Below are 8,970 nucleotides of genomic sequence, written 5' to 3'. Positions count from 1 at the left end.
TTCAGGTGTCTCTTATTGACTGTATGTCGAGCACATTAGCGAACCTCACTGAGCTTGGTTTTGTAATCTATAAAACAGAAGTAATAAAAGTGCTTACCTCACAGTGTCAAATGAGAAAATCCATATAGAGTGGTTAGCATATGGTAGTCACTCAGAGCTTCATATACGGGAACAATCTTTTATGGTGGGCCAGTCAGAAGTCTGAGAGAACACTTCTAGAAAAGGAAATATAGCTGGACACGGTGGCTCACACCTGTAATCCCAGTACTCTGGAAGGCTGAGGCTGGAGGATTACTTGAGCCCAGGAGTTCAAGACCAGCCTGGATCACATAGCAAGACCCCTTCTCTACAATTTTTTTTTTTTTAATTAGCCGGGAGTGGTGGCATGCACCTGTAGTCCCAGCTACTTGAGAGACTGATGCAGGAGGATCACTTGAACCCGGGAGGTCTACGCTGCAATGAGCCATGATTGAGCCACTGTACTCCAGTCTGGGCGACAGGGCAAGACCCTGTCTCAAACGAAAAAAAAAAAAAAAAAAAAAAGGAAATATTTAGTTCAAACAAATAGGAGAGGTTTGGGAAAGAGTTGAATGAACCTTAATATATAGTTAAAGTCATTGTCCAAATGGCATCTCAAATAAGTGATTTTCAAGATGATGGAAACTTACCTTTTAAGTGTTGATGTTTTTAATATGACTTAAACAGCATGGTTAAATAGTCAACAAGCAACACGCTTTCATTATGACAATGGTTATCACCATCTAGAATTATGGTTTTACTACCATTCAAGATACTGCCATTCCACCTCAAAATATTTTGTTTTGTTTTTGTCAGTTTATTCTGATGATAAAAAATGTCAAGTGGTTCACCTGCCTGGTCCTTAAGCGATGAGTGACAGAATCAATATTCATAATCATCTCAAAAGAATAAAACCAACAAATTAAAATTTACACAGTTAAGAATATATATTGTTGTCCAGGCATGGTGGCTCACGCCTATAATCCCAACACTTTGAGAGGTCGAGGCGGGCGGATCATGAGGTCAGGAGATCGAGACCATCCTGGCTAATATGGTGAAACCCTGTCTCTACTAAAAAAATACAAAAAATTAGCTGGGCGTGGTGGTGGGTGCCTGTAGTCCCAGCTACTTGGGAGGCTGATGCAGGAGAATGGCATGAACCCAGGAGGTGGAGCTTGCAGTGAGTCGAGATCACGCCACTGCACTCCAGCCTGGGCGACAGAGCGAGACTCCGTCTCAAAAAAAAAAAAGAATACATATTGTTACCTTCATTTTAAAATATTTATTGCACTTGCATAGTGGGGGAGAACTTGGATTAACAGAAATTCGCATTAAGATGATACTGATGTTTTAGTTGATTATACATTGTATGTAAAAATATTAAGGACTCCGTGTATAGGAGATGTCATTTGTAAGGCAGGGACATGTATACAATGTGTGGCACATCCAGAAAAGCACAATGGTAGTATGATTATTGTCTTCAGAGTTGTCATGTGGAAAGTGTTTTTTTTTTTTTTTCTGGTACCAGAAGGCAAGCATTTCTAATAGATGGAGGTAGCAGAGAGGTATATCTTGACTCAATTGGAGGAAAGCATTTACTATAAACCAGAGACTATGCTATCCCCTGCAAAGAAGGTAGTATTGTTCAGTTTTACAGAAAAGAAACCTAAGGCTCAGAATAGTATACAGATACAACTATTGAACACAATTATTATTTTAACAGTATCTTCATGACATTTAATATTGAGCACATCCCAGCACTTTGGGAGTCCAAGGTGGGAGGATCACTTGAAGCCAGGAGTTTGAGACCAGCCTGGGAAACATGAGACCCTATCTCTACAAAAAAATTAAAAATTAGCTGGACCCAGTGGTGCACACCTGTAGTCCCAGCTACTCCAGAGGCTAAGGCAGGGGGATCCCTTGAGCTCAGGAGCTCAGAGGCTGCAGTGAGCTATGATCACACCACTGCATCCCAGCCTGGGCATAATTTCTCATGTCAAATTCTTTGATTCTAGGACATCTTTATTAAAATGGCATTGTGAATCAAATGTAGCTTCTTGTTGACTCACGCATTATGAGCTTGTTTGAAGGGTTGCAGGCTGCTGTTCTCAAGAAGCAGAGACAAACTAGTCTGTGTGTTATCGCTTAGACTCTTCTGTCAACTGCTGCTTCAAACTTCTATTATCAGTGCATCCTGAGCTATAATACAGTGTTGTCCTATTTCATACTCACCTGTCTGGCCAATGACCTACTGGAGGCTGTTTCTCACATGATGTCAAGTACATGGACATTGTGACAACTGTCTTCTCAGAGACCTTTTTATTAAAGGGTTGTGGTATGTTTTTTCTTTCTTTTTTTTTGAGATGGGTTCTCGCTTTGCCACCCAGACTGGAGTGCAGTGGTGCGATCTCAGCTCACTGCAACTGCCGACTCCTGGGTTCAAGTGATTCTCCTGCCTCAGCTTCCCAAGTAGCTAGGACTACATGTGCCCACTACCACACCTGGCTAATTTTTGTATTTTTAGTAGAGACAGGGTTTCACCATGTTGGCCAGGCTGGTCTCAAACTCCTTACCTCAAGTGATCCTCCGGCCTCAGCCTCCCAAAGTGCTAAGATTACAGGTGTGAGCCACCGCCTGGCCAGTATGTTCTGAAAGACTCATGCCACCAGGTGCCTGACCACAATGGACAAAAACCTGGGTCTTTACCTGCTTTTAGATAGTGACTTGTCCAAAGGTTCTAGCAGCCTGATGACTATAGGCCTTATTCTTTCTTTCCAGCACCTTTTTTACATTATTTTCTGGACTTATGCCTCTTCCAGCAAATCCCAGCCACCATAATCAGAGAGGGGACTTCAATCCTGGTATTGCTTTTACTGGAGCCAGAGTAACCTCCCAATCTGTAATTAATACAGAAAATCTAACTCTCCAGGGAACCCAGATACTCCGATGTTGTTGACATACACAAACACTGCCAGTGCCCTTAAATAAGAGAAGTGGGTTGGGAAGAGGGAGTATGGTTATTCTAGTAGAGGTACTTGCGTTTGCCAAGGGATAGATTGGGGGGCAGAGGATATGGGGACATAGAATCTCCTGTACTCTAAGCCTGCATAACAGGAATTTAACTCTGCTTTCATCAGCAAACTACTCAGGGGGTTCTGTTATGAAATGCTGGACTCCTTGAAAACATTGGATAACCTTGTGCTTGAGGGTGGGTGCTATAGTGATAAGTGATTTTCATCCTGCTTGTTCTGGAAATGGGTAAGGACAGAGAATTTGAATGGTGCTGCAGCTGACCATAATGAGGAGACAATTACCCTGTTTTGTAAGTCCCGCAGAAACTGAGCTCATAAGAGTTTCTCTGTGGTATACAGGAACAATTGGGGAATTGAAAGTATATATCTATCTATAGATCTATATATACCTATCTATATCTATATATAGATAAGATATATTTTGGAGATGGAGTCTTGCTGTGTTGCCCAAGCTGGAGTGCAATGGCACAATCTCAGCTCACTGCGACCTCTGCCTCCTGGGTTCAAGTGATTCTTGTGCCTGTACCTCCTGAGTAGCTGGGACTACAGGCACACGCCACCATGCGTGGCGTGTGTGTGTGTGTGTGTGTATATATATATATTATATATATATATATATAATATGTATATAGTATTTTTAGTAGAGATAGGGTTCCACCATGTTGGCCAGGCTGCTCTCAAACTCCAGACCTCAAGTGATCCACCGGCCTCAGCTTCCCAAGGTGCTGGGATTACAGGCGTGAGCCTGGCCTAAAAGTATATTGAAGTGAACAGGTTTCATAAAGACCAGTTGGAGCACAAGGGTGTATGAAGGGGACCTGTTCTAAGGCCCGAGGAATGGCAATGAAGAAGAGGATCCAATGGTGGATGCCCCCGGGAGAGTGGAATTTTAGAAATGGTAAGATTCATTTTCAGCAGGTGAGGCACGAGGGAAAGGACAGGAATGGAAAAGAGTGACAATTAGAAGAAGAAATGCAGTGGGAAACTCAGAATCAGCCTAGGTTGTTTCCACCACTGGGATTCAGATCTGTCTATGTATACCAGAAGCCTAGTGGGAGGACCCATCAGGTATTTGTGTGTTTGAGGGAATAAGCAGCATTCTGGGAAAAGTCAACCAGTCAGACATGTCTGATCCCTTAACAAAACTCTTGACAACTTTTTAAAAAACAGTGGATTGGCCCGGTGTGGTGGCTCATGCCTGTAATCCCAGCACTTTGGGAGGCCGAGGTGGGTGGATCACTTGAGGCCAGGAATTCAAGACAAGCCTGGCCAACATGGAGAAACCTCATCTCTACTTACAAATACAAAAATTAGCCGGTTGTAGTGGCGCATGCCTGTGGTCCCAGCTACTCAGGAGGCTGAGGTGGGAGGATAGCTTGAACCCCGGGAGGCAGAGGTTGCAGTGAGCTGAGGTCATGCTACTGCACTCCAGCCTGGGTGACAGAGTAAGACTCTGTCTCAAAAACAACAAAAAAGAACGGTGGACTAGAAACATGGCTTCCTCCTGAAATGCCACTAAAATGACAGTAAAGGAATGTTAAATGATATAAGGACAAAGAATATGAGAGAAAAGATGGCAGCATCCAGGCAATGTCAAGAAAATCTTTGAATCCAGAAAGCAAAAAACAAGGAACAAACTGAGTAGACCAGAGAAAGCAGAAGTCTGGGGCGGGGGCTGGTGGAGTGTTACTAGCAATAAGCAAGCATGTTTGTGCCACAGAACCCCAGAAAAGGCTTAGGAATTGGAGGCATCAGTTATCTGGAAAGCAAGAGGTAGTAGGTGGAGGGCTAAAAACAAGATGATTACTTGAAAGACTATAAACTAAGTCCTGAGATCCTCACCCCTTATAAACTCATTCATTCATTCATTTGTTCATTCGTTATCTCCTGGGGAAGATGAACTAGTTGAAGCGACCACCACCAACTGGGAGCTGAGGGGAAACATCCTACTGAATATAGGGATTTAAAGCTCAGCATTCTGTTTGTTTTTTTGAGACAGGGTCTCACTCTGTTGCCCAGGCTGGAGCACAGTGGCGTGATCATGGCTCACTGCTGCCTCAACCTCCTGGGCTCAAGTGATTCTCCACCTCAGCCTCTTGAGTAGCTAGGACTACAGGCATGCGCCACCAAACCTGGGTAATTTTTGTATTTTGTGTAGAGACAGGATTTCACCATGTTGCCTGGGCTGGTCTTGAACTCCTGGGCTCAAGTGATCTGCCCACCTTGGCCTCCCAGAGTACTGGGATTACAGGCGTGAGCCACTGTGCCCAGCCTAAAGCTCAGCATTCTGAAGAGTCAGAAACCTTTCCCTGGCTTGGATCCCAGCAGTCTGAAACTTGGCTGCTACCTTAGGATACTGCTTTCACTGCAGCCCTCTCAAGGTGATTTTTTTCTCCCACAGTCCTATTACTGGTCCTGGAGATGGGGTAGATGATGTTCTTGTTCCTCATTACTGCTTCCAGACATGTCTCCTATCTTCCCTTAAAACTCTCAGCTTTGAGTTCCATACCATTAAATAATATCTCTTCTCTTCACTGCTATCATCTACAAAATCTACAAACCCCTGGGTCATCCCCTCTCATTTCTCAGTAAGTTTAGTTCATTGCTCATTTCATTTCCCGCAGCACTACTCCTGATTTAATTCTTGTCGATTTTTAATCTTTCAACACCCTGACTTATAGGTTCTTCGAATAGTAGTTTTCCACTGACCTTGTTCTCTACTATTCTCATCCATTCACTCTCAGTCATACCTTAGATCTATCTCGTTATTACCAAAAACTGTAACCCCTCCATAATCTATCTCATTATCTGACCACCTCTGTCTATCTTCCAGACATCTAGTAACTTAACTCCAACACTTCTTTCACTACCACCTTTTCATTGTCCCTAATCTCCAAGTTCCTTCTCTTCCTGTCATAATCAACTTAAATCCCAGGATCAATCATTATAATCATGCAACTTGCATGTACTTTTAACTTAGTTTGCCCCTTTTTGTCACTCTCACTTTGCAAAATCACAACTTTAAAGCCAGCTCTTTGCCTTTGTACCTACTTCTGTGCAGCAACTATGCTGTTTCGTCTTACTTTAAATTCATGTCCATAACCTTCAGGCCTTAATGCTGCCTGATAATCATATTTCCCTACTTTCCCATCCTCCTAGATCAGGAGTCAGCCAACTTTTTCTGTAAAGGGCCAGATAAATATTTTTGGCATAGCAGGTCATAGTCTCTTTTGCAATTATTCAACTTTGCCACTGTAGCATGAAAGTAGCCAGAGGCAATATGTAAATAAATGAAATTTGAGTTGCATTTATTTTTTACATGCCATGATGTAATATCATCTTAAATTTTTTCCCCAACTGTTTAAAAGTAAAAAAGTATCCTTAGCTTGTGGACTGCACCAAAATAGGATTTGGCCAAAGGCTATAGTTTGCTATGCTGTGTCCTAAATTATTTTATACCTTCTCTTTTCTTCCAACACTTCCTTCCCCATTTTCACTCTCAGATGATGACCTTGTTTTCCACTTCATTTATCCACCACATCCACCCTCTTACCAGCATCTATATGCATATGTTCAGCTTTCCCTTCCATTGCTGTGTTACCTAGCGCAAGACCTAAATACTATATAACTCACTGTTTATCTCCCTCACTAGAATCTAGTCCCAGGAGACAGTTTTGTCTGATGTATACCCAGAACCTGGAACAGTGTTTGGCACATAGTAAGTCCTCAACAAATACCTGAATGAATGAGCACTGTCTGTCAGACTAGCAGGCAGGCAAAAGTTTAGAGAATTTTACTCCAGGAGAACTTATCTCAGTTTTTTTTTCTTTCTTTCTTTTTTGAGACGGGGAGTCTTGCTCTGTCGCCCAGGCTGGAGTGCAGTGGCGCGATCTCGGCCCTCTGCAACCTCCGCCTCCCGAGTTCAAATGATTCTCCTGCCTCAGCCTCCCAAGTAGCTGGGATTACAAGCACGTGCCACCATGCCTGACTAATTTTTTGTATTCTTAGTAGAGATGGGGTTTCACCGTGTTAGCCAGGATCGTCTCAATCTCCTGACCTCATGATCCGCCTGCCTCAGCCTCCCAAAGTGCTGGGATTACAGGCATGAGCCACCACTGCACCAGGCTGGAACTTAACCTAAGAGAAAAGACCTACCTGTCCTGACAGTTGGAGATCTCCTTGATTATCCTAAGTTGTACTTTTTCAAATTTCTTTGAAAAAACACCCACAATAGAAAAAAAACTTCCCATTTTATGGGATCAAACCAGTACATAATATGTGTATATGATATGTGTGTGTAAGAAACCAAAGTTTCATAAAATAATTCCCTTTCTATGTATGATGTATTCTGAGGTGGTGTTTTCTATTCTGTTCTGTCATTTGGGGGAAATAAAACTGATTATATTGATTTCACAAACTACTAATGGGTTTGCGACCAGAAGTTTGAAAAATATTGCAGTATGTCCTACTAATTACAAGTCCTGAGTATGTACACAGAACTGTTTTTTTTTTTTTTTTTTGAGACAGAGTCTTGGTCTGTTGCCCAGGCTGGAGTGCAGTGGCACCATCTAAGCTCACTGCAACATCTGCCTCCCGGGTTCAAGAGATTCTCATGCCTCAGCCTCCCAAGTAGCCAGGATTACAGGTGCGTGCCACCACGCCCGGCTACTTTTTGTATTTTTAGTAGAGATGGGGTTTCACTATGTTGGCAAGGCTGGTCTTGAACTCCTGGCCTCAAGTGATCTGCCCGCCTCGGCCTCCCAAAGTGCTGGGGTTACAGGTGTGAGCCACCTCACTGGCCAGTGTACACAAAACTTTCTATCGGCTTTCTAGTGCCCCACTCTTACATATGAATGGATGGCCAAGGATCTCCAGACGTTTAAGAAAAGCTTCCAACACAAAACAGAAAGAAGCCTTAAAAATTCAACACAGACAATTCAAGAAACAAAAGAAAACATTAGAAATATTCTTAGAGTAATAAGATACTGCATCCACCAAATGGAACAGACTGCTATTTAAAAAGGGGAAGGGAGTGGACAACAAAGTGCTTCCCTGGAGGATGTTATGCTAAATGGAATAAGCCAGGCACAGAAAAACAAAGCCACATGATTCCCAATGTAGAATCTAAAACAAACTCATAGAATCAGAGTAGAATGATGGTTACCAGAGAGTAGGGGGAAGGGGTGGTAGGGGAAACAAGGAGATGTTGGTTACAGTAGAAAGTTTCAGTTAGATAAAGGGAATACATTTTTTTGAGATAAATAGTATAGCATGGTTAATAATAGTGTATTGTATATTTCAAAATTGCTGAAGGTAAATGTCAAGTATTCTCACCACAAAGAAGTATTTGAAGTGATGGATATGTTAATTAGCTTGATTTAATCTTTCCACATTGTATACATATAACATCACTTTGTACCCCATAAATATATCCAATTTGTACTTGTCAATTTACAATAAAACTTTAAATTACAAAAATAAAATGTTTTTAATTAAAAGAGAGGTTGGCAAGAAAGTACTCTGGTAAATTTAAAACATGATAACAGAAATTTTAAAATTCAAAAGAAAAGCTGGAAGGTGGAAATTTTCAGAAAAACAAAAAGAAGTGGAAAACAGGGAAGAAAGGATAAAATTATTTCAGGACAAAAGCTGTGCAGTAGTCTTAGAGAAAAACTAGTCCGGAGTGAAGGAGGATGATGGGCTCCTAGAGAGTTGTCTCCAATTTAAAAAATAAACTGATAGACTACTTGATGTGTTTCAATGTTTTGAGAGGAGAGTTTGGAATAAATTGATTATAGACACTTGAATGCTAGGTACTTAAGAAAGTTGCATGGAGAAAGAGGCAATAGTTAACTTCAATGAAAATAAAGGAAATGTAATCATATTATGCTAATTGGATCAATTACATACCTTTATAATA

At 41.8% G+C, this 8,970-nt stretch overlaps 1 long non-coding RNA gene across 1 annotated transcript in view; it reads right to left on the bottom strand.

Moving 5' to 3' along the window:
- Window positions 1–1,537: 1,537 nt before the first annotated feature.
- Window positions 1,538–8,970, bottom strand: part of LOC105739409 — an 11,808-nt gene continuing 4,375 nt past the window's right edge. The window contains exon 5 of the long non-coding RNA XR_001115321.2: window positions 1,538–1,831. This is a non-coding gene — a long non-coding RNA (uncharacterized LOC105739409). The remainder of the gene's footprint in view (window positions 1,832–8,970) is intronic.

Source organism: Nomascus leucogenys, chromosome 15 (genome assembly GCF_006542625.1).
Source record: "Nomascus leucogenys isolate Asia chromosome 15, Asia_NLE_v1, whole genome shotgun sequence".
Lineage (NCBI taxonomy): Eukaryota > Metazoa > Chordata > Mammalia > Primates > Hylobatidae > Nomascus > Nomascus leucogenys.
This window is presented reverse-complemented; position numbering and strand designations above follow the sequence as displayed.